Here is a 24,028-nt window from a genome sequence, read left to right on the forward strand (position 1 = left end):
CATGCTCTGTGCTGCTGTCACTTACTGAGCTTAGGGACCCACTCACAATATACAGTACACATAGAATAGAAATGTCACAATATAAGGCTGATTAGTAATTAATACAGATAATTACTAAATGGCAGCACAGAAACCATTGCAATTGGCATCAGAATTTAATAATCAGCCCTGTAGCATCAGCTTATATTACAGACCAAGCTCATTTTCTGCTGGATAATTAGTGACGAGCCCTAAGCTTAGCTTCTCAACAGCTGCTCAGAGCTGCTCACAGACACTTTCCAAGATGGTGACCCCCTGTGACAAGTTTGAAGTCCTGGATCATTGCTGCTATTGACAAGCTGAAACTTTAGGCTGGAGCAATACGTTCAGGCATTTTTAGCGTTTAATTCTCATTTAAAACCACCACCTTTACAGAGGCATTGTAATAAAGCTGTCCTACACAATGACACGAGTGGGTTTTAGGATTGCTGCAGAGTTGTGTCAGCAGCCTATTTACTGCATAAACTTTCAATAGTACAAGCTGGGATGCAAAGATATTAGATGCAAAATACTTAAGAGAGAATACACTTGCTCCACGTTCCCAGAAACAGCTTCATGCCTCAGCTCCGACAAGTGAAACCAACTGGAATCCACTGGGCACCCTTTTTCCTGAGCAAAGAAACATACATAGAGAGATCATAGGTTGATGTAGCTAGGCATGAGTGATTGTTGACAAGAAAGCCAGACTACATTAATTAATAAATTATTCTTAAGGAGTGGTTCCCCTTTAAGTTAACTTATAGCATATTATAGAATGGCCAAATCCACACAACTTTTCATTTGGCCTTCATTAATTATTTTTTCATGTAAATGTTTTTATTGAGTTTTAAAACCAAAACAAGTAGGAATTTAACAAAAATGCAAAGTTGTAAAATGAGGCATCTCCAAACTGGTTATGGAGATTCGAGATATAAAACAGGAATACAATAATTATAACAATTGGAGTGTCTTATTTACATTTTACCAGAGTGAAAGTAAAAATAAAAGTAAAGTAACAAAAACAAGTTCTAAATCTAACAACACTCAGTAAATATTAAGCACCAGTGATACAATAGTTCTGTAAGGAATGTGAAGAAAATGGACAAATAGGTTTTACCCACTACTGGAAAGACTATTTCTTGAGCCAGTCGAGGATTCGGAATTTTAAGTTAGAATCTGTTTGATCCCAAAATATTGACCAAGTTTCATAAATATACATATGTGAGTTGGATCTTCTGATTTAATCCTTATTGCTTCTTGCTAACAAAGATTATTTAGAAGAGACCGGATATCTGAATTTTAAATTATTTGCTTTTTTTATTCCAGCTTTCAAATAGGGGTCATTGACCCCATCTAAAAACAAATGCTCTGTAAGGCTACAAAGTTATTGTTGTTGCTACTTTTTATTACTCATCTTTCTATTGAGGCCTCTCCTATTCATTTTCCAGTCTCTTAATCAAATCAGTGCATGGTTGCTAGGGTAAATTGGACCCTGGCAACCAGATTGCTGAATAAAAAGCTAAATAACTCAAAAACCACAAATTATGAGAAATGAAAACTAGGGATGCACCGAATCCACTATTTTGGAGTCGGCCGAACCCCTGAATCCTTTTAGAAAGATTAGGCCAAATACCGAACTAAATCTGAATCCTAATGTGCATATGCAAATCAGGGGTTGAAGAGGAAAACATTTTTTACTTCCTTGTTTTGTGACAAAGTCATGCGATTTCCCACTCCACCCCTAATTTGCATATGCAAATTAGGATTCTGTTCAGCCAGGCAGAAGGATTCAGACGAATCTGAATCCTGCTGAAAAAGGCCAAATCCAGAACCAAATCCTGGATTCGGGGAATCCCTAATGAAAACCAATTGCACTCTGTCTCAGAACATCTCTGCATTATACTAAAAAAGTTAATTTAAAAGTAAACAAGCCCTATAATATACATGTATAGGCAACAACATCCTTGGTAACCTATGCTCACAAATCTCTCCGCGTTTTAATGGACTGCAGACATTTATATGGTGGCCTGTGCAGCAGTTGAGTGTTGTGGACATGGGGAGAGCGGTTTGAAAGCAGTGGGAGTCAAGTGAGAGTCACAAACTTTCCTACCAGCCCATTATTAGTATCCACCTCACTGGCACTCCTTAGAGGCACTACAGTGTACCCAGGTCGCAAAAAATTACACGTACCTGCAGTTGGGCACGAGCCGATGGCATATCATTAAACACACTTAGGACATAGTTGGAGTAGGTCTCAGTGTCTAGCTCAACGCCCATTTCCGACAGTGCTGTAATCACTTTAATGGTTCCTGCAGGTCAAACAACATAAAAACGTCACCATTATTAAAGCAACAAACAATAGTACAGGTAAGGGATCTGTATCCAGAATGCTCGGGACCTGTGTTGTCAGGATAACGGATCTTTCTGTCATTTGGATCTTCATACCTTAAGTCTACTAGAAAATCATGTAAACATTAAATAAACCCAATAGGCTGGTTTTGCCTCCAATAAGGATTAAAAATATCTAAGTTTGGATTAAGTACAGTTATGGGACCGGTTATCCAGAATGCTCAGGATCTGGGGGTTTTCTTAATTTGGACCTTCATACCTTAAGTCTACTAGAAAATCATGTAACCTTTAAATAACTACAATAGGCTGGTTTTATTATTGCAGAGAAAATTTGGATTATTTGAACAAAATGGAGTCTATGGGAGACGGCCATTCTGTAATTCGGAGCTTCCTGGATAGCAGGTTTTCCCGGATAACAGATCCCATACCAGTAGAGCCGTCTATCTACTCCTGGCAAGAAGATAACATTTTTAAATGGTCCAAAAATGATCTAAACATTACAACTGACTAAATAAAGGAATAACCATACATAAAAAATATCAATTAAAACTCAGTGACGAAGGAATACCAAAGTGCTCAGAGATATTTAAAATTATTCTCAATAATTTTTTTTTTTTTTTTTTTTTACAAGTTCCTTGTAAACCCCTAAATGAGCAAACAATTCCCTTTTTGAATGATCAAAGATCTTTAAATATTTAGAGCAGTGATCCCCAAACAGTGGCTCAGGAGCAACATGTTTGGTTGCATAAAATCCATGTGTACTGCCAGAGGCTCCTATAGGCTGCCAGTCCACATAGGGGCTACCAACAGCCAATCATATCGTTTACTTGGCATACCCCATCAACTTTTTTCCTGATTGTGTTGCTCCCCAACTCTTGATATTTGAATGTGGCTCATGGGTTAAAAAAAAAAAAAAATGCTGGATTTTTTATTTTTAAAATTGTAACAAACTGCTTCCTGCTGACTTATTGTCTTAAAGAAGGCAACAACCCCTTTATAGATGGAACATCTTTCTCACTCTGGCAAAGGGAATGTTTACCAGTCCAAAGGCCAACACTATGGCTTTGGTTCTGGATTGGGCAAAGTGCGCTGGGATTTAACAGAATCCTGGACTGGGTGCATCCCTAGACAGATTCTACAAATTTATTGCAAAATACTTGTGTTAGGCAAATAAAAAGTGCACAATACCCTTAGATATAGAAGAAATGTTCTTCAAAAAAGTAGTGTTTCTGGGTTGGTTTAGTAAAAACTTCTCCAAAAAAAAAAAAAATCCCTGCATAGTCCCACCCATCTAGTCCGCTTCCTGCTGCCTCCTTTCCCAGACTGTGCAGGGAAGCCGGCAGCACTCAGCACACAGCAGTGTAGGATGAGAACCAATCAACAGCTAGGCTGACCTTATAGGGCACGGAAGCCTGTCTTTGCTTGTATGATTGCAGGGTTATGACTGGCTGTTCTACTATGCTTCGGGAAAGAAATTATTAGGACACTCCCACTCATTTGAAACACGGACAGAGACCAGCAAACATTTTACGGGAACTCCAATAAAGGGGCCATTTTTAAAGGGATATTGCCATGGGAAAAATAAATTCAAAACGCATCAGTTAATAGTGCTGCTCCAGCAGAATTCTGCAATGAAATCCATTTCTTAAAAGAGCAAACAGATTTTTAATATTTAACTTTGAAATCTAACATGGGGCTAGACATATTGTCAGTTTCCCAGCTGCCCCCAGTCATGTGACTTGTGCTCTAATAAACTTCAGTCAGTCTTTAATGGTGTACTGCAAGTTGGAGTGATATCACCCCCCCCCCCAGCAGCCTAACAATAGAACAGGGATACCGAACCTTTTGAACCCGTGAGCAACAATGAGAAGAAAAAGGAGTTGGGGAGCAACACAAGCATGAAAAATGTTCTTGGGGTGCCAAATAAGTGTTGTGATTCGCTATTTGGTCGCCCCTATTTGGATTGTCAACCTACATTGAGGCTCTGTTTGGCAGTGCACCTGGTTTGTAAACAACCAAAACTTGCCTCCCAGCCTGGAATTCAAAATTAAACAGCTGCTTTGAGGCCACTGGGAGCAACATCCAAGGGGTTGAAGAGCAACATGTTGCTCAGGAGCTACTGGTTGGGGATCACTGCAATAGAACATTGGGAAGGTAACCAGATAGCAGCTCCCTAACACAATATAACAGCTGCCTGGTAGATCGAAGAACAGCACTAAATAGTAAAATCCAGGTCCCATTGCGACACATTTAATTACATTGAGTAGGACAAATAACAGCCTGCCTGAAAGCAGTTCCATCCTAAAGTGCTGGCTCTTTCTGAAAGCACATGACCAGGCAAAATGACCTGAGATGGCACTTACTCACCAAAATTACAACTAAAAAAAATACACTTGCTGGTTCAAGAATGAAATTTTATATTTTAGCGTGAATTATTTGCAGTGTAGACTTAGAAATAAAAACATCATAAAAAACATGACCAAATCCCTTTACAGATAGTATTAATTTTTAGCACAATGTGAAACCAACACCATATATTATCCATTAATGCCTACAAAATTAGGATTTTTTTAATTTATCCTTTGGGGGTTATTTATCAGATGAATTTTAGAGTAATGTGAATTTTTCTTATTCACAATTCGAATGGTATGTCATTTATAAAAAAAATTTGAACTTCTAAAATTTGATTGAATAGTCCCGAAAACTCGAATCGAGTTTTCCTCCGAAAAAAAACCCCTCAAGTTTTGCACATCAAATTGTTCTTGATGCGCGCCAAATTGTTGTGTCATTTTCAAAGCAAAACTTGCCTTGTCTCATCACTACAATTAACATCTTCAAATAGTTCAAGGGACCTCGGTCATTGATTTCTACATGAACTCGGCAGGTTTTAGGGGGAGAATAATCTAATTAGAACTGTTTCCAGGGTCGAGGTGTGATAAATCTCACATTTGAATTCAAATTCAAGTTGCTGGTTTTACATTTGAATTTTTGAGTTTTCACCAAAAGAAAAAAAAAAAAAATCGAATTCACCATTCTGCCCTTATATGTCTCCTTTGTGTAAAATATCTTTGTCAGGTCTGAAATTTGTAGAACACAGTAACATTCCTAGCAGTCGTTTACCTTAATTAGCAAATTTTAACATACATGTATGGGACCTGTTATCCAGAACATTGGGGACCTGGGGTTTTCTCTTTCCATAATTTGGATCTTCATACTTAAGTCTACTAGAATATCATGTAAACATTAAATAAACCCAATAAGCTGGTTTTGCTTCCAATAAGGATTTATTATAGCTTAGTTGGGATCAAGTATGAGCTACTGTTTTATTATTACAGAGAAAAAGGAAATAATTTTTAAAACTTTAGATTATTTGGATAAAATGGAGTCTATGTGAGACGGCCTTTCTGTAACTTGGAGCTTTCTGTATACCTGTACTTAAGTGAGCTCGCAAAATAGCCATATAGTTGGATAAATAAATCGCTGGATAGATAGAATAAAGAGCAAGAGAAACTAAATGGAGAAAGCCTTATCCTCTCCCCTGAAAGTAACAATAGAATGTACAATTAAATAAGGACAGGAAATCCATGAAGTGAAGTAAATAAAGTGATTGCATGAGGCCAGTGAAGCATTAAGGCTGCTGAGCTGGAGGGGCGACAGCTCAATCTATAATATTTACAGGACTTTGCTTTCATGCCATTACACACAGTTAACTTCCTTATGTCACAACTTATACAGGTATTGACAACGCCGCCGGTACAAAGGGGAAAGGCAATGACTTTGTCCGAGTCGGCAGGACGCCCTTTGCACACAACATATGTTCTTTATTTTTTTTTTCTCCCCCACTTGCCTCTCGGATTTTGGAACTTTCTTTTTTGTTTGAATGCAAAGTTGCCCCGAGTCTCTATCCGTGCCCTGCAGTGGCACCTATGGAAAAGTGACACTTCCATGAATATTTGAATGCGGTGCACCGCGGTGCAAATAATCAGATGTGAATTCCCTTTGAGCACTTAGAAATACATGCAGGCAAGTCACACTGAATTAAAGTCGCGTCATCTGCTCGACTTTGCCTTAAACTAAATCCCTGCTTAATCTGGGCCAGGAATAAGCAAAAAAGAAAGACGACAAAGGCTTAATTAGAAGGAGATTCTGTCTGGACACAATGAACAAATTAACAGCGGTCTTTTACTTTGGGCACTTGACTACAATTAAGGTTTCTAGATGCAAATCAAACACGTACTGAATTAAACCTGAATAATTTGTGCAACTGAAAGCAGGGTTTGTTTTTTCCCCTTCTGTTCTTTGGTTCTTCCATTTTACTAAAGGGTGATGTGGCCTTAGCTAGTGAAAATTCTCCAGAAATGATTGTTATTCTGCAAATTCACTAAAGTGCAATTTTTCCATTACGTTACCCCTTTCACCAGAGTCTGCTTCGTCATGTTATACCTGGCAAATAAGATGAAGCTACGTCCTCCTCAATCTTTATGTCAGTGACATCATAACCTAAATGTCGGAAAGTCATTAAAAAGACAAAACGCTGCAATTTTTCCATGTTTTAAAGTGGGATTGTGTTTTAAAGTTGTAACTATTTAACCATTTGAGGGGCATTCCACCTTTGTTTTAGGATGGGCTCATGACTAGGGCATTAGAGGATCTCTTTTTGTCTTTATTTTGCTTCCTTGGACACTTGTAATAATAAGTGGCCACTTCAAGCATTTGCACCAACGCTAACTCTATATGTAGCCGCCCTTTTCAAATTGACCTAAGCGTAAGCGTAAATTAATTGCTTAGTTTGCTTTGAATTGCTCGCACAGACTATTTTTTGCTGTCAAAACTTTGCTGGCTTTTGTCTGCAGAGACGTGACTTTAAATTTTGATGAATAAGCGTATGCACCTGACAAAGTGCTGCGAAGTGTAGCGGAGCCTTCTGAGGCTTCAATTCGCCCTTCAGTAGATTTCGCTCTATGTATCACAAGTCAGCTCTCAGACAATTAATTACCGATATCTTAGTGATGTTCGGGCCAGCCCTATACCCACGGGTCGGGCCGATCTCTGTGCACCTCGTGACCTTACATTGGCGGCTATAGACTTCCAGTTTTATAGACATGCCTGCCCCGCCCCTTTTGCGAGGTCATCGGTGTGGGTCTATAGTTTGTCGTTTATACGTTTTTGGATCGATACCTCCTTTAAAAGGGCAATAAACAGATCCACCAACTGCTTTATTCATTCAACCATAAAATGTAAAGCTCATTCTCATATTATGATAGAAAAGGATTTAAAGTCCATGACAAAAAGGAGTAAAGTCCATGACAAAATCATCTATTATGATATAAATAGTTGTTTATCATTTTGGGGGTGAAAAATTTTCATTAATCTTTAGAAGATGGTTTACTTTAATGGGATATGTTAAAAGGGTTTGTCCACCTTTAAATTACTTTTAGTATGATGTAGAGAGGGATATTCTAATTTACAATTGGTTTTCATTCCTTTGTGGTTTATGCGTTATTTAGCTTTTTATTCCACAGCTCTCCAGTTTGCAATTTCAGCCATCTGGTTGCTAGAGTCCTAATTGCCCTAGCAACCATGCAATGATTTGAATGAGGAGTGTGAAATATGAATTAATCTGAAGATGACCCATTCCTGTAAGAAGTATGGTAGCTCCACCATGTCAAGACAACTATGCACATACAGTTAACTTTGTGGGCCAGAAATTGGTTTAGAGCCACTTCATTGTCTTGTTTTAATCACTGTATTTTACAAGAGGAAAGAAATAATGCACCATTTAAAGGGAATTATGGAGACCCAACCCTAACAGCATGGTGACCCATAGGTTAAGAACGTATAGCTGCAAAAGAAACTAATTTCAGCTCCTAGTGCAGGTATGGGGCATTATCCAGAATGCTTGGGACCCGGTGTTTCCGGATAGTGGATCTTTAAGTAATTTGGATCTTCATTTCTTAAGTCTACCAGAATATCAAGTAAACAAGAAATAAACCCAATTGGCTGGTTTTGCTTCCTATAATGATAAATTATATCTTAGTTGGGATCAAGTACAAGCTACAGTTTTATTATTACAGGGGAAAAAGTAAATTATTTTTACAAATTTGGTTAAAATGGAGTCTACGGAAGATGGCCTTTCCGTAATTCTAAACTTTCTGGATATCTGTACTAAAAACTATTTATTTTTGTTGTCTCATTTATAATAACTGTACTCCTGTTTGTGTTCATGCCTTGTAAAGCACAATGTACATTGGTGGTGCTATATAAATAGTACACTGTTCTACTGGGTAATGTAGCACCCGTAGCAGTTGCCCATGACCTGGAGGCATTTCTGATAGGATGCTATGGATTACTTAAAGTTGATGTAAGCTGAAATATATATATAAGTGCAGGATAAGGAGACGCACTCCTGGGAATTTTGCAAAATCACACTTTTTATTCCATGTTTGTTAAAGAATCAACGTTTCGGCTCGCACCTAGAGCCTTTGTCAACATTAAAAATGCATTAAACATGTTACACTTAAAAAGACTTCCCTAGGTGTAACCCTCCATACTCGTCAGTATCACGCCTCCCCTTTAACCACTTCACACCATGTGTTCGGTCAAATTCAAAATAACTTATTTATAAAAGTATAATAAATAGTTACACAATATTATAATATCAATATTATAGCAACATTCTAATATAATCTGTTTATAGGGCCAATAAACAAGTCATAGATAGCACAGATTTATCTAGAGTTAAAAAAGCAATTAAAGAAACATTGTTTGTTCAGTCCCTTCTGAGACATTGTGCCAAGTCGCCTAATCCAATATGTTTCGCGTTGTAACAACATCTGGGACCCGTCTCCCCCTCTCCTAGGCTCCGACATGATCAATGTCTATATACAGTAGAACCCCCATTTTATATCCCCTGATTTTAAGTTTTCCCTCATTTTACATTGTTGTTTTTTTGGTCCCACCTATACATTATGCATAAAACATTGCCCTGATTTTACATTTTCCTGGATTTTACACCATTTCTTTCTGTAAAAAATGTAAAATGGGGGTTCTATTGTATTTAAAAGTGGGTAACCTGTGGCCCTTTTCAAGATAATGTTTAGCCACAGGTTTCACTGTCTTCCCATCTCTGAACGCTGTGCTAAGTCTAGTCTATCCATATGCATTCTTAAAGATAAATCAGTTTTGCCTATATAGGCCAAACCACAGGGACAAGTATTCATATATACAACATGTGTAGTGGTACAAGTAATCTGATGTTTAATTTTAATTCTTTGGCCCATATGGGGATGGTAATGCACGCGCGTGCGTGCAGTCGCCATTAGGAATCACAGTAAGGTCCCAGTCACTAAACAGATTACATTATTATGTATGTTATAAAAACAACCATGGTACAAACTAGAGGTAACTGTGTTACACCCACTGGGGGGGGTCACAGAAAATATACAGTTAAGTCCCTCACAAGGAGACAGGGCAAAGATAAATCCTACTTTGTACCCAACCTGTTGTTCATCATACATGGGCCTCTGTCTCTCATGCAAAGAGACGACCCTTATTGCAAACTATAGAACTCAAATTACAACTACAATATCACAGGGCTGTCCAACTGTGGCCCGCCCCCCCCTTGTGTGGCCCCCACCTCCCTGCTGTGTTTTCTTACCATATGTAAGATTTCAAAAGTTTCACTACAGAGATTAACTGGCCCGTGTTTTGTCTAAACCTCAAATTCAGACTGTAATCCCCTGTATTGTTCACACCTGTGACACCTCTATTGTTCACATCCTAAAGCCCTGTACTGTTTACTCCTGAGACCCAGACTGAAACTGCCCACATTATTCACCTGTTCACACCTTATTCAAAATGCTAATGGGGCACCAGCACTGCCTGTGTCACTGTATGTAGTACATCTTCAAGTGGTCCTGAGTGTTTCCCAGTCTCCTGGTCTGTTCTACCTCATGCTCCCTGTGTGTGCCATACTTTGCCTGTGTGTCCCATGTGCCTTACTCTGCCTGCGTCTGATCTGCCTGCGTGTGCCCTGGATGGATTTAAGGATATGTCTTGATATGGCAACTTTTTCCACATATAAGTGATATCCCTGAAGTGAGCACCAGCAATTTGGTTTTTTGGTGTGCTACCTCAATTAATGTGGACACGATCTTGTAGAAACATGGGTGTGGTTTAAAAACAGGGAGTGGTCAACACTGCCTTCCATTATCGGACCTCCACTATGTAGACCGGAAAAAATTTCGGCCCTCTGTATCACAGAAGTTTGACAGCACTGCAACAGCAGATATGGTACTAGCAACGTGATCTGGATCTGGATAGGAAGATTGAAGAGCCCTACAAGATGGCTCAGTGAGTGCCATTGGCTAAATAGAATTAGGGGCAAGATATAGCTTCTTTTTTTTTTTTTTTTTTTTTTTTTTTTAAGACTTTTGTTGGTTGGTTGGTTGTGATTAAAGGATTGCTTAGCATGCAAGAGAGAGATATATAGAATAACCCTAAATTCTCTTACAAATGTGCAATGAAGCCAAATGTCCAAATAAAGACCTTGAATGCCCTAGACATGAGCCCACCCTAAAACAAATATAGCATGCCCCTCAAATGATTAAATGTTTACACAAATAATTTGTAATAGTTACAACTATTAAAGATAATCCCACTCTAAAATATGAAAAAAGGCCAGCTTTTTTTATAAATTTTATGACTTTCCAGCATACAGGATATGACGTCACTGACATGAGATTGAGGAGGATGTAGTTTCATTTTATCAGGTCTAAGCTGGCGAAGGAAACTCTGGCAAAAAATGAGGCAACGTTCTCAATTCGCACTTTAGTGAATTTGCTGAGTTATGATCATTCACCTGGTGATAGGTTACGAAACATTGTGATCAATGTATGCTTTCGCTAGTGAATGGTCCTCTATGCCTTTTAGCAAATTGGCAATGTCCCTGCGGATGGTATTTCTGATGAACTTTCGCTAGCGACGGCCACTTCTACCTTTAGTATATCTACCCCTATGAATCCAAGGTGCTGTAGAGAAGACATCTAGTAGAATGATTTCTCTCTTGCACAAAATAAATGCTTGCAGCATCAACCAACACAACAACAGAGACAAGAAGAACACAATCACAAATGGCATTTAGCCTTGCCAAAAGAGAAACATTTCTAGAAGTACCCCCTTCTCAATCGCATATGCTAGGAACTGCAAGGTCTTTAAAATCGGGTAGAGGACAAAGTCTACCTAGTTACTAAAAATCAGAGGAACCACAGTCATCAACCTCTATCTAGACTCTAGAACAGGGGTCCACTCTACTCAGGAGCCACGTTCAAAGTTAGGGAGCAACGCAAGCATGAAAAAAAGTTCCTGGGGGTGCCAAATAAGAGCTGTGCTCGGGTATTTGGTAGCCCCTATGTGCACTGGCAGTCTAAAGGGGACTCTGTTTGGCAGTACATCTAGTTGTATGTGACCAAATTTTGCCTTCAAGCCAATAATTAAAAAATAAGCACCTGCTTTGAGGACAAGGGGTTGCTGAGTAACTTGTTGCTCATGAGCCACTAGTAGAGAACCACTTCTCAACAGGGGTCCACTTAATTGTTGAGGCCATGTTTTAACAGCTATGGGCAGGGGCACACGGACAGATTCGGGGAGATTTAGTCACCTGGCGACTAATTGCCTCTTCTGCGGGGTGACAATCTCCCCGAACTGCCTTCCGCCTGCTAAAATGAAATATCGGCTGCGCCAATGCATTCGCAGCGCTTCCATTTCAAGTTTCCTTGTGATTCAACTTCGGAAATCATTATAACAGGCGGAAGGCAGTTCGGGGAGATTGTCGCCCCGCTGAAGAGGTGATTGGTCAATAACTCAATCAGAACTAATGTGCATGTAGAAAAAAAGGGAGCAGAAACCCAAGAGACCAACTCCTCGGCTTCATGCAACATATTAGCAATGGAAATGTTAAGGTCCCTACATAATTCTTTCACAAAGCAGCTCCTAAAATGGTTATTGAGTGTTATAGCCAAGGGCAATTAGGGAATACTTGCACTTACTCCATCTTCAAATCTCTAATGCCAATGTACAGTATATTTTAGCTAAAACTGCCATTTGAACAAGTCTGCTAAAAGCACTCTTTCTTTTTTTTTTTTTGGTTTATGCATTTTGTTTGTCACCTGGTGTCACACTAACAACTTTGCATTTCAATTTGCCGTACATTATACAGCGAAGTAAGATAAAGAAGACATTGTTTGGGTTCCCGAGGGGGAAGTACTTTTGTTAAAAGCAGCTTTTTAAGAGATTACTCTCATGAATTACCTATAACAGAAGCCAAAGAATGAGATACCCCCACTCTTAAAAAGTAAAAGTTGTTTAATATGCCATTTTTTGCAGGTGTCCCCTGTGGACCAAGGGAAGTGTTCCTAAATGCTCCAAACCCTCTTAAGACTGAAGTTTTTAGTGTCATGCCCATCTAGCTCGGATCAGACATTTGACAGGAGTCACTCACTATTGGTACTGCTTTAGCACAATTCATCAACATATAAGAAAAAAAAATGTGAAAGAAAAAAGAAATTCCATCTTTTGTTCAGTTAATGCAGCAAATATCAGGATTTAATGTGTTCAGACTAATGCATGATGCTTTGAAATGCTTCCCAGTAATGGCAGTGCTGTGTTGGTGTTTAATCTTAAAGCACTGCCAATTCATTAGTGAACTTAAAAGTCTATGTCTAAAGTATGAATGTCAAACTTGGGCCTAAAGTTGATCCTGTTTACTTTGAAATTAAAGGGGGTGTATATCCTATAAAAACAGCCCGGTTCATATAAGTAACAGTTAATGGACTAGTACAGGTATGGGATCCGTTATCCAGAAACCCGTTATGAAAAAAGCTCTGAATTACGGAAAGGCCGTCTCCAAATAATCCAAATTTTCGAAAAGGATTTCCTTTTTTTCTGTAATAATGAGAGTAGCTTGTACTTGATCCCAACTAAGATATAATTAATCCTTAATAGAAGCAAAACCAGCCTATTGGGTTTATTTAATAATTACATGATTTTCTAGTAGACTTGAAGGTATGAAGATCCAAATTACGGAAAAATCGGTTGTCTGGAAAACCCTAGGTCCCAATAACATACCTGTTTCTTTAAATCAAAAATGACTGACCTTATGTATCTTTTTCTTTCCGGAAGCTGGTCAACAGAGGCCAGCAGAAGTGTGGCCTAACAGGCATTCCTTCTTCTTTCAGCATCTTCATGAGCTCAAGAGCTAAATCTAAAGCACAAACAGAAGTGTTACATATAATAACCTCCACCAACATACAGACATAAATAATGTTACACATAGCACGATGAGTTCAATTGGCCCAAAATATCATACCTGCTTTTTTGGCTTCCAAAGAACAGTATAAAGCAAACTGCAGAGGTGCGGAATGCAAATTGGCTTCTTTCAAGCCATCACAGAACTGCTTTACTTTACTCGCTGGCTGTAAAAATAAAAAATACACATTTTTAACAGCAATTCAATAGCAAGGAGAAAAAAACACAATCAATATGAATGGCACAGCCACCAAGTTTAGCTTTCAGAAGCCTGAAAAGCATTCGATAAGGAGTGAAAAGATTGTACCAGGTCCAAATTGACACAGTGACGCAGAAAGAAGTTTCCATGCTGTAGATAGTCGCCATTTTGCAGATCTGAAGAGGCAGCCGAAAAGGATTTTAACACAAGGAAAGCGTCATCTTCGTAACCTTGGGTCATAAGACTCAAACAGAGGTTTATCGCATCTAAGAGAGACCAAAATTGCACATTTAAAAAAAAAAACTGAATTGTATAAATGCTGCATATGGATATAATAGAACTTGTACAAAACTGGGGAACTACAATTATAGCTGAATAACGTTTTAAAGGGAATTTAAATTTATGGGATGCTCCGAATCCAGGATTTGGTTTGATATTCGGCCATTTTAAGCAGAATTCGGCCGAATCCTTGTGTCTGGCCGAACCAAATTCGAATCCATAAAATCGTGTGACTACCACAAAACTAGTTAGTGAAAAAGAACATTTTACCCGTGGGCAACTCTTTTACCCTTCCCCTCACTGATGCAAATTAGGGTTCGGATTCGGTTCAGTATTCAGCCGAAACTTTCGCAAAGGATTCAGTGGTTCGACAAATCCAAAATAGTGTATTCGGTGCATCCATAATAAATTTGAACAAATATTCTCTGCACACCTGCAGCAAAAGGCAGTTATTAAATAAATTCTTGCCTTTTTTTCAGGAAAATATATACTATATTTCTTTAATCCCTATGTAGTTTAACAGTCCTTTCCCTTGTGAGAGCAACCAAGAAAGAAGGATATCATGAGGGTAAATCTGAAGTTCCCAAAATGAACTGAACAACGGCAGTGCACATACAGTGTGCCTGAATAGAAAGACGGGTACTAAAAAGTAGCAATAAATCCATTACAGCACATTTGTTTTTTAGATGGGGTCGGTAACCCCCTATGTTGATGAAATTACACCTTTGATGAACATTATTATTTATAATTCTTTCCCGTTAAACATGCCCATAATAGATAGCACTATACCTGGTATGTATCCTCGGTCATATCTTACACGCTCAATGATGTCTGGAACATACCGAGGGTATCCAGCCTTAGTCAGACTCCAGATGACTTGCATCAAGTCTCTGTCTGTGAGGCTTCCATCATGCTTTTCCACATTTTCGAAGGTCTAAGTTACACAGAGAGAGAACTGCATTCATCATAAAGTCTTTAGGAGGGAAACCCCAGCTCCAGGTCAATAAAACCACAGCAAACAACTGCAGTCAACATTTATAGGTCTAACGCAGCGGTAATGAGGACAGCGCTTGGTTGTTGTGGCTTACAATGTTTATCATTTTAGTTTAACTGATGTGCTACTGTTTCTTTTAATAATGGCTCACCTGTTTGATACTGTTAATATCCCCCTTCTCGGCATATGCCGTTAAGAGTGCAACATAAAAAAAATCTGTAGAAAAAAAAGAATGCGTAGAACCTTACCCTGCTCTTGGATGGCCAGTCACCAGAGTATTAAATACTGCTTCTGTTATAGGCAGATCTTTATTCTTCATAAAGCATAATATTTTGCTATGAGGGGGAAAAGAAAGCAGTAAGTACTGGTATACATGCACAAGGTTTGAACAACAATAACGACTTGTCACAGCATCTACGTGTACATTTTGGGCAAAGCATTGCCAAATCAAATGGTTTTAATGGTGCAAAAGAGCTCAGCCCAGAGATTGAACGGATAAGGCACATTGACCTAACTATGATTGGGCATCCTTCATTTTCAGACCACCTATAGATTGTACAACAAAACAACAAGGAAAATACCAGCCATACTGCACTCAGCAGAAACAGTGAACAGATATTATTAAAGCTCCTTCCTACCAAACATCTCTTAGCACTATATATTGAATGCTGCAGGGATCACCTGTTGCTTAGCAAGTTGCGGGTAACCCCTCTGTAAAGAGCAAATCAAGTAATATTAAAATTCAGTTTAAATCTAATATTAAACAGAGAAGAACTGGACAAATAAGCAACGACCAACTTAATTGGTCAGAATAATATAATTTGCAATAATCACCTGCAATCCCCATGTCATTAGAAATGAAACTATAAACCATAGAGTTATATATTGAGTGTAGAGTGCTGCACTGAGTCAGGTACCCTGCGGGATGAGGGTAGGATTTACGGGTGCAGGTATAGATGCGGGTCTGATCTATATTTCTTATCTTATGTATATATTGTCTATATTTTACTCCTTTTAAAATTTTACAAAAAGTTGTTTCTGTATCTGCCCACTTGTGATGTCCCTTCCTGTTTGTAACAACAGCACTTCCTGTTTAATGGTGGTCGTCGGGTTGCGAAACAGATGGCAAATAAAGCAGTTGCGGGCTAGGGTCGGGCAGTGGATCCAAGTGGGTAAATATGCGGGTTGTGGTCCAGGTGGTTGGTGTTGCGAGTCCTGCAAGTTTCCATTTTTTAGAACCCATACCTGCAACCTGCAATCCACAACCTGGACCCGCATTCTTATCCGCTTGGACCCGCAAGTACCTTATCCGCAAACCAGACCCACTGACCATCAAGAATCAGGAAGTGCTGTCATTGTAAACCGGAAGTGGCATCATCGGAAGTAGGCGTGATCAGAAAAAAGGAGTAAAATCGCTATTGAGAAGACCCACGTCCGTCCTGCAAACCCGCAGAACCGCCAACCCACGTCTATACCTGCACCCGGAACTTCTACCTGCAACCCGCAGGTTTTTGCGGGTACCCAATCCACTGCAGGGTTTGGGTCTCAAAAAAAACACAGGACTCTTAACAGTGTGTGCAGAGGTTCACCTATACCCTGCTTATACCCTAAAATGAATTATATGTAATGTTTGCTACATTCCAGTCGTGACGTGGCATAATTAATGGACTCAAAAGTAGGGATGCACCGAATCCAGGATTCGGTTCGGGATTCGGCCTTTTTCAGCAGGATTCGGCCGAACCGAATCTGAATCCTAATTTGCATGTGCAAATTAGGGTCGGGAAGGGAAATCGCATGACTTTATGTCGCAAAATAAGGAAGTAAACATTTTTTTCCCCTTCCAACCCCTAATTTGCATTAGGATTCGGTTCGGTATTCGACCGAATCTTTCACGAAGGATTCGGGGGTTCGGCCGAAACCAAAATAGAGGATTCGGTGCATCCCTACTCAAAAGCCATTGGAGGAGCTAAAGCAAAATATAGAGAGATGGTTTCTGAACTCTGGGATGGTGGTCCCACCTAGAGGGGCTAAAACTGTCAACGGGACAGTACCATCATTAAGACAAGTTACGGTGAGAATCTCTCAGGAGAGGCAATTTTGCATTCATGTAAACGGAAGCCAGTCAGGAGGAGTCCAGAATATGCTGGTCTGAAAAGCACCGTGCGAGACAAAGCCCTTAGGAAGAATACATGTTCGTTCTCAGCGATACACCTGAAAGCCCAGGGTCAATTAAAGGGATAGCAACACGCTCCGGGAACATGTCACTATGTTTATATAAACCATGCCGTCACTAACCTTTCATTTTTATAGGCACCTCCGGCTTCCCAACCAGCTTCCTGATTACTAGCCTTTGAGTGAGGTCATGCTATGGAGGATGATGCAAAATCACAACAGGCTGGGGCACGAATTACATTTGTAAGCCAGCCTATCTGGACCAAAACGAATGATTTCATTCACAAAGTGACTCTGTTTTTAGTTGTGTCAAGTTTTACACACGTTATTTACTAGGGACACATATTAAAAAAATAAAATAAAAAGAAATTAGTGATGGCAGGGTTTATATAGGCATAGTAACACATTCCTGTTAAAACTTGGAAAAAATCATTACCCTTTTAATATGCACATTTATGGCTGTGTCAGACTCAAAGATCCATCTATAAAACAATAATGACCAAAAATTGGCAGATTTATTTTAAAATGTCTCAAATACCTACCTCGCTCCCTCTATATCACCTTCATTGCAATAGGCTGCAATCAGCCTCTGATAAGTAACCTAAAAAAAGAAAAATTAAGAAAATTATGAGTTCATATACTGCTTTTCTGCAATGACAGTGCAGTAATGTTAGGAACAGAAGTGGGGGCAGACATTCAAGCACAGGATATACAGTAGATAACAGATAAGTACTACTATAGTTTATATAAACAAGCTGCTGTGTAGCCATTCCAGCACAGGATACACAGTAGATAACAGATAAGTACTACTATAGTTTATATAAACAAGCTGATGTGTAGCCACGGGGGGCAGCCATTCAAAGCTGAAAAAGGAGAAAAGGCACAGGATACATAGATACCAGATAAGCACAGTAGTAAAAAAAATGGGATTCTTCAGAACTTATCTGTGATCTACTGTGCATCCTCTGCATGAATGGCTGCCCCCATAGCTACACAGCAGCTTGTTTATATAAACTCTAGTAATATTTATCGGTTACCTACTGTGTATCCTGTGCTTGAATGGCTGCCCCCATGGCTACACAGCAGCTTGTTTATATAAACTATAGTAGTACTTATCTGTTATCTACTGTGTATCCTGTGCTTGAATGGCTGCCCCCATGGCTACACAGCAGCTTGTTTATATAAACTATAGTAGTACTTATCTGTTATCTACTGTGTATCCTGTGCTTGAATGGCTGCCCCCATGGCTACACAGCAGCTTGTTTATATAAACTATAGTAGTACTTATCTGTTATCTGTGTATCCTGTGCTTGAATGGCTGCCCCCATGGCTACACAGCAGCTTGTTTATATAAACTATAGTAGTACTTATCTGTTATCTGTGTATCCTGTGCTTGAATGGCTGCCTCCATAGCTACACAGCAGCTTGTTTATATAAACTATACATATACATAATATTGTCATACATTTAAAACACTTTGATTGGTGTTACTGTTCCTTTAAGTCTACTAGAAAATCATGTAAACATTAAATAAACCCAATAGGCTGGTTTTGCCTCCAATAAGGATTCATTATATTTTAGTTGGGATCAAGTACAATCTACTGTTTTATTATTACAGAATCATTTTTAAAAAATTGAATATTTGGATAAATTGGAGTCTATAGGAGACGGCCTATATGTCGGCTGTGATGCCAGCCATGCTGAATGAATGAGGGAGGGTGGTGTCATATTAAATGGTAAATGGGGTGTAGTTAAAGGAGAATTCAACCCCCCCCCCCCACTAATAAAAACCCCTACGGATAGGTAATATATTAGGGGCACTTACAACTGTTAACACCTGTGCAGGGGGGGGGGGAACAGGGAGGGGGGACATTGTAGGGTAGGGTTTTTTATAAGTGGTAGTGGGGGGGTTGAATTCTCCTTTAACTACACCCCATTTACCATTTAATATGACACCACCCTCCCTCATTCATTCAGCATGGCTGGCATCACAGCCGACACTATCCTCCCTTCCCCATTTGGCATGATTGACACTTAACCACTTCCACTGGTCAACATGGCTGCCAGTAGTCCCCATCCATCAGTCGGCATGGTAAAATTAGCTCCTTTCACAAGTCAGCACGGATAATGGATCTTTCCATAGTTTGGATCTTCATACCTTGCGTCTACTAGAAAATCATGTAAACATTAAAGGGGTTGGGTTGTTCACCTTTAAAGGGATTCTGTCATGATTTTTATGGGATATTTTTTATTTCTAAATTACACTGTTTACACTGCAAATAATTCACTATCATGTAAAATTTCATGTAGATGCATCTCAGGTCATTTTGCCTGGTCATGTGCTTTCAGAAAGAGTCAGTGCTGCACTATGGAACTGCTTTCTGGCAGGCTGTTGTTTCTCCTACTCAATGTAACTGAAGGAGTCGCAGTGGGACATGGATTTTTACTATTGAGTGCTGTTCTTAAATCTACCAGGGAGCTGTTATTCGGTTACCTTCCCATTGTTCTGCTGGGGGGGGGGTGATATCACTCCAACTTGCAGTGCAGCAGTAAAGAGTGACTGAAGTTTATCAGAGCACGAGTCACATGACTGGAGCACCTGAGAAAGTCACAACATGTCTAGCCCCATGTCAGATTTCAATCTGTTGAGAAATAGATTTTAGTGCTATTAAGTGATGCATTTGTTACTACAGCGTCACCTGCTGGTCAGTTTTCCACCAGTCCGACCATGAAGTAATCAAAGAAGTTGTCACGAGAAAGAGGCTGCTCTGATGTTCTTCTGCTTAGGAAAGATACGAGAAAGGTTTCTTATGGTTTTCCTAAGCAGAAAAACATCAGAGCAGCCTCTTTCTTTCTCCTGACAACTTCCTTGACTACTTGGTGGTCAGACTGGTGGGAAACTGACCAGCAGGTGGCGCTGTTGTAACAAAATTCATTCATATTAACAGTACACATTTCCCTTAATATCTTGGGGGAAAAAAAAGAAAATAAATGAATGTAAAAGACAAAGGTGCTTAGAATAGCACTCTCATCAATTTTACATTCACTTATTTTAAAGGTTTACTTATCCTTTAAAGAGCGAGCACCTAGGTTAAGGGTGCAACCCCCCCCCCCCAAAAGGATGCATTACACTTAACTGTCAATCAAAAACTGACTCCACCTACTGCATGAATACAGAATGAAGAGACACAGGTTGCTCAGAGGGAGGGAGTGAAGAGTTGCTTGATTATTTTTATAAATGGTACAGAATTTTTAATTGATTATATTTAGACCATTCCCAGAACTATTTTTACATATGCCCCAAGTAAAAATGAATTGCTAGAACTATTTTAACAGCATATATGACGTATTACAGTCTTAAAAATCTAGACCGAAGTTGAACAGATATAGGATCTGTTATCCGGAAACCTGTTATCCAGAAACTTCTGAATTAAAGGAAGGCCATCTCCCATAGACTCCATTTTATCCAAATAAAAAAATTTTAACAATGATTACGATTTTCTCTGTAATAATAAAACAGTAGCTTGTACTCCCAACTAAGATATAATGAATCCTTATTGCCCCGGGCGTGAGCATGCTCAGTTTGCTCCTCCCCCCCAATCTTCTCTGCTGTAATCTGAGCCCAGAGCTATAAGTGAGCAGGGAGAGACTCCGGCAGGAAGTGATGTCACACCAAGCTAATACTGCAGCTGCTATCCTAAACAAACAGAGAGCTTCTAGAGCTTTTTACTTAGGTATGGTAAAACATTCTACACAATAAATATAGCATTCTAGTTTGCACTATAAAACGCCTCTGTAGGTTTCCTTCTCCTTTAAGGTATGAAGATCCAAATTATAGAAGGACTCGTTATATGGAAAACCCCAGGTCCCAAGCATTCTCGATAACAGCTCTCCTCCCTGTATAACCTGCATCCCTACCAGATATTGCTTAACAATTCCCAGGGCCCAATGGATTACAGTTATAAAGCCTACAGGAAATAATAAGTGCAGCAACAAATGGAGAATCCTGTCTGCTTTACACATTTAAATGGGTGCTTGACCTTTAAGCTAACTTTTAGTATGTTATATTCTAAGCAACTTTTCAATTGGTCTTCATTATTTTATTTTATTTTTTTTTTATAGTTTTTTAAATATTTGCCTTCCTCTTCTGACTCTTTGCAGCTTTTAAATGGGGGTCACTGACCCCATCTAAAAACAAATGCTCCGTAAGGCTCATCGTTCTACTCCGGCCTCTCCTATTCATATTCCAGTCTCTTATTCAAATCAATGCATGGTTGCTATGGTAAGTTGGACCCTAGCAACCAGATTGCTGCAATTGCAAACTGGATAGCTGCTGAATAAGGGCAAAATAACAAAAACACAAATAATGAAGACCAATTGCAAACTGTTTCAGAATATCCCTCTCTACGTCATACTTAAAGGTGAACAACCCCTTTCAGTGGAAAACACACTGTGAAAGCATTTACCTGTTCTACAGACATCATGGAAGATTTTTAGCAAAAGTGTTTTTGTGATGCGTCCAGTTCTTCTAACAGAGTTGTCTAATTTGTTGAGTGCCCAATCAAACTGTTGCGCTTGCCTGGTCCGAACTGCAGAGACTGGTTGCTCACGGATGTGTCCCGTCTGTTGAGCTGCTACTGAAAAATGGCCTGGTGTAATGTTCAGGTGTCTGCCGAAAAATAATAAAGATGAAATTATTTTATGAGGGCCTCCTGCACATGCCAACCATTATTACACAGTTTACAACCAGCAGCACAAGGAATACATAGTACTGTAATGTTCCCAAGAAAATTAAGACCTCTGATACTATAGTATGTACAGGGCTATTATAGCAGTGTGTCCCTGGGAAGAGAATAGTACAGGCTAAGACCTCTGATACTATAGTATGTACAGGGCTATTATAGCAGTGTGTCCCTGGGAAGAGAATAGTACAGGCCTATTATACCAATGTGCCCCTTGGAAATGGGTGGTACAGACCTATTATAGCAGTGTGCCCCTGGGAAGGGAATGGTACAGGCCTATTAAAGCAGTGTGTCCCTGGAAAGAGAATGGTACAGGCCTATTATAGCAGCATGCTCCTGACAAATGGGTGGTACAGACATATTATAGCAGTGTGTCTCTGGGAAGAGAATGGTACAGGCCTATTATAGCAGTGTGCCCCTGGCAAATGGGTGGTACAGAACTATTATAGCAGTGTGCCCCTGGGAAGGTAATGGTACAGGCCTATTGTAGCAGTGTGCCTCTGAAAAGAGAATGGTACAGGCCTATTATAGCAGCATGCCCCTGGTAGAGCACTATTATAGCAGGGTGTCCCTGTATAGAGAATGGCACAGGCGTATTATAGCAGTGTGTCCCTGGGAAGGGAATGGTACAGGCCTATTATAGCAGTGTGCCCCTGGGAAGAGAATGGTACAGACCTATTATAGTAGTGTGCCCCTGGGAAATGAGTGGTACAGGCCTATTATAGCAGTGTGTCCCTGAGAGGAGGATGGTACGTGAGTTACACCAGTCTGTCTAATGCAAGTGTGTCCCTGGGAAGTGTCAAGCAAATGATAAGGTACAAAGTTGTGGTCCCACGGGGGCTCTCGCCTATATCTGCTCAGTACAATTCACTTCCCCAAAAGAGCCAGCACCAAAGACACATTATGCACCTCAGCAGCAGTACAACATCCACAGGAACATGTCCCCACAGTATACCCTGCCTTGTCACAGCTCACCCGGGCCACAGCCGCTCTCTGTACTCACTAACCTGCCTTGCACCGGGCTGAGCCGCACGCAGGAGGCCGGGAGAGTCCACAGACCCGGGCGCAGGAGAAGACGAGCACCAGCAAGAAGCGCAGACATGATGATAACACAGCGCACGCCGGCCAAGGACAGGAGATCACGTGACCAGCCGGCAAATGCACCACGGGAAATGGGGGTATTGGAATGTTATTAAAACTCGCACTTCCTTTTTAATTGCCAGAAACCTGCAAATAGTTCGGGAACAAAACAGCAGCTAGCGTTCTCTACATGGGCTAAATGCGGTAAGACTGCTATTTGTGTACTGGACATATATTACTTGCGGTACTGTACGAACACCCCTCCTCGATCGCTTTGGTACGTGCCGCCGCATATCGGCCAACCAGTAACTATTCCTGTGTTTGTGAGACTGGCCTGAAAGCGCTTCGCTATTGGTTCGCGCCTGAACAACCAGGTATCACGGGGCGGGTCTGAGTCGAGGAAGGAGTTTGAATGAAAACTGGAGGTCACAGCGCGAACTAGGGAATTAGCTGCCAGGATAGTCTGGATATTGCTCCCCTCACCCTGTTGCCTGACTACGTCATTTTGTAAAGGGGTTGTTCACCTTTAAATTATTGTTTACTGTTACGTGGAGAGGGATTTTCTGAGACAATTTGCAATTTTAAGAGAAGTTGTGTTTTGAGACGGAGTTATTCTGGAAGTCTACAATTTTATTTAACCTTAAAGGGATACTATCATGGGAAAACATGTTTTTTTTCAAAATGCATCAGTTAATAGTGCTACTCCAGCAGAATTCTGCGCTGAAATCCATTTCTCAAAAGAGCAAACAGATTTTTTTATATTCAATTTTGAAATCTGACATGGGGCTAGACATATTGTTAGATTCCCAGCTGCCCCAAGTCATGTGACATGTTCCTGCACTTTAGGATGGAACTACTTTCTGGCAGGCTGTTATTTCTCCTACTTAATGT

At 39.9% G+C, this 24,028-nt stretch overlaps 1 pseudogene; it reads right to left on the reverse strand.

Moving 5' to 3' along the window:
- LOC108717390 overlaps window positions 1-23,455 on the reverse strand; it is a 96,755-nt pseudogene extending 73,300 nt beyond the window's left edge.
- Window positions 23,456-24,028: the final 573 nt, after the last annotated feature.

The sequence above is a fragment of the Xenopus laevis genome, chromosome 5S, assembly GCF_017654675.1.
Source record: "Xenopus laevis strain J_2021 chromosome 5S, Xenopus_laevis_v10.1, whole genome shotgun sequence".
In the NCBI taxonomy this organism is placed as follows: Eukaryota; Metazoa; Chordata; class Amphibia; order Anura; family Pipidae; genus Xenopus; species Xenopus laevis.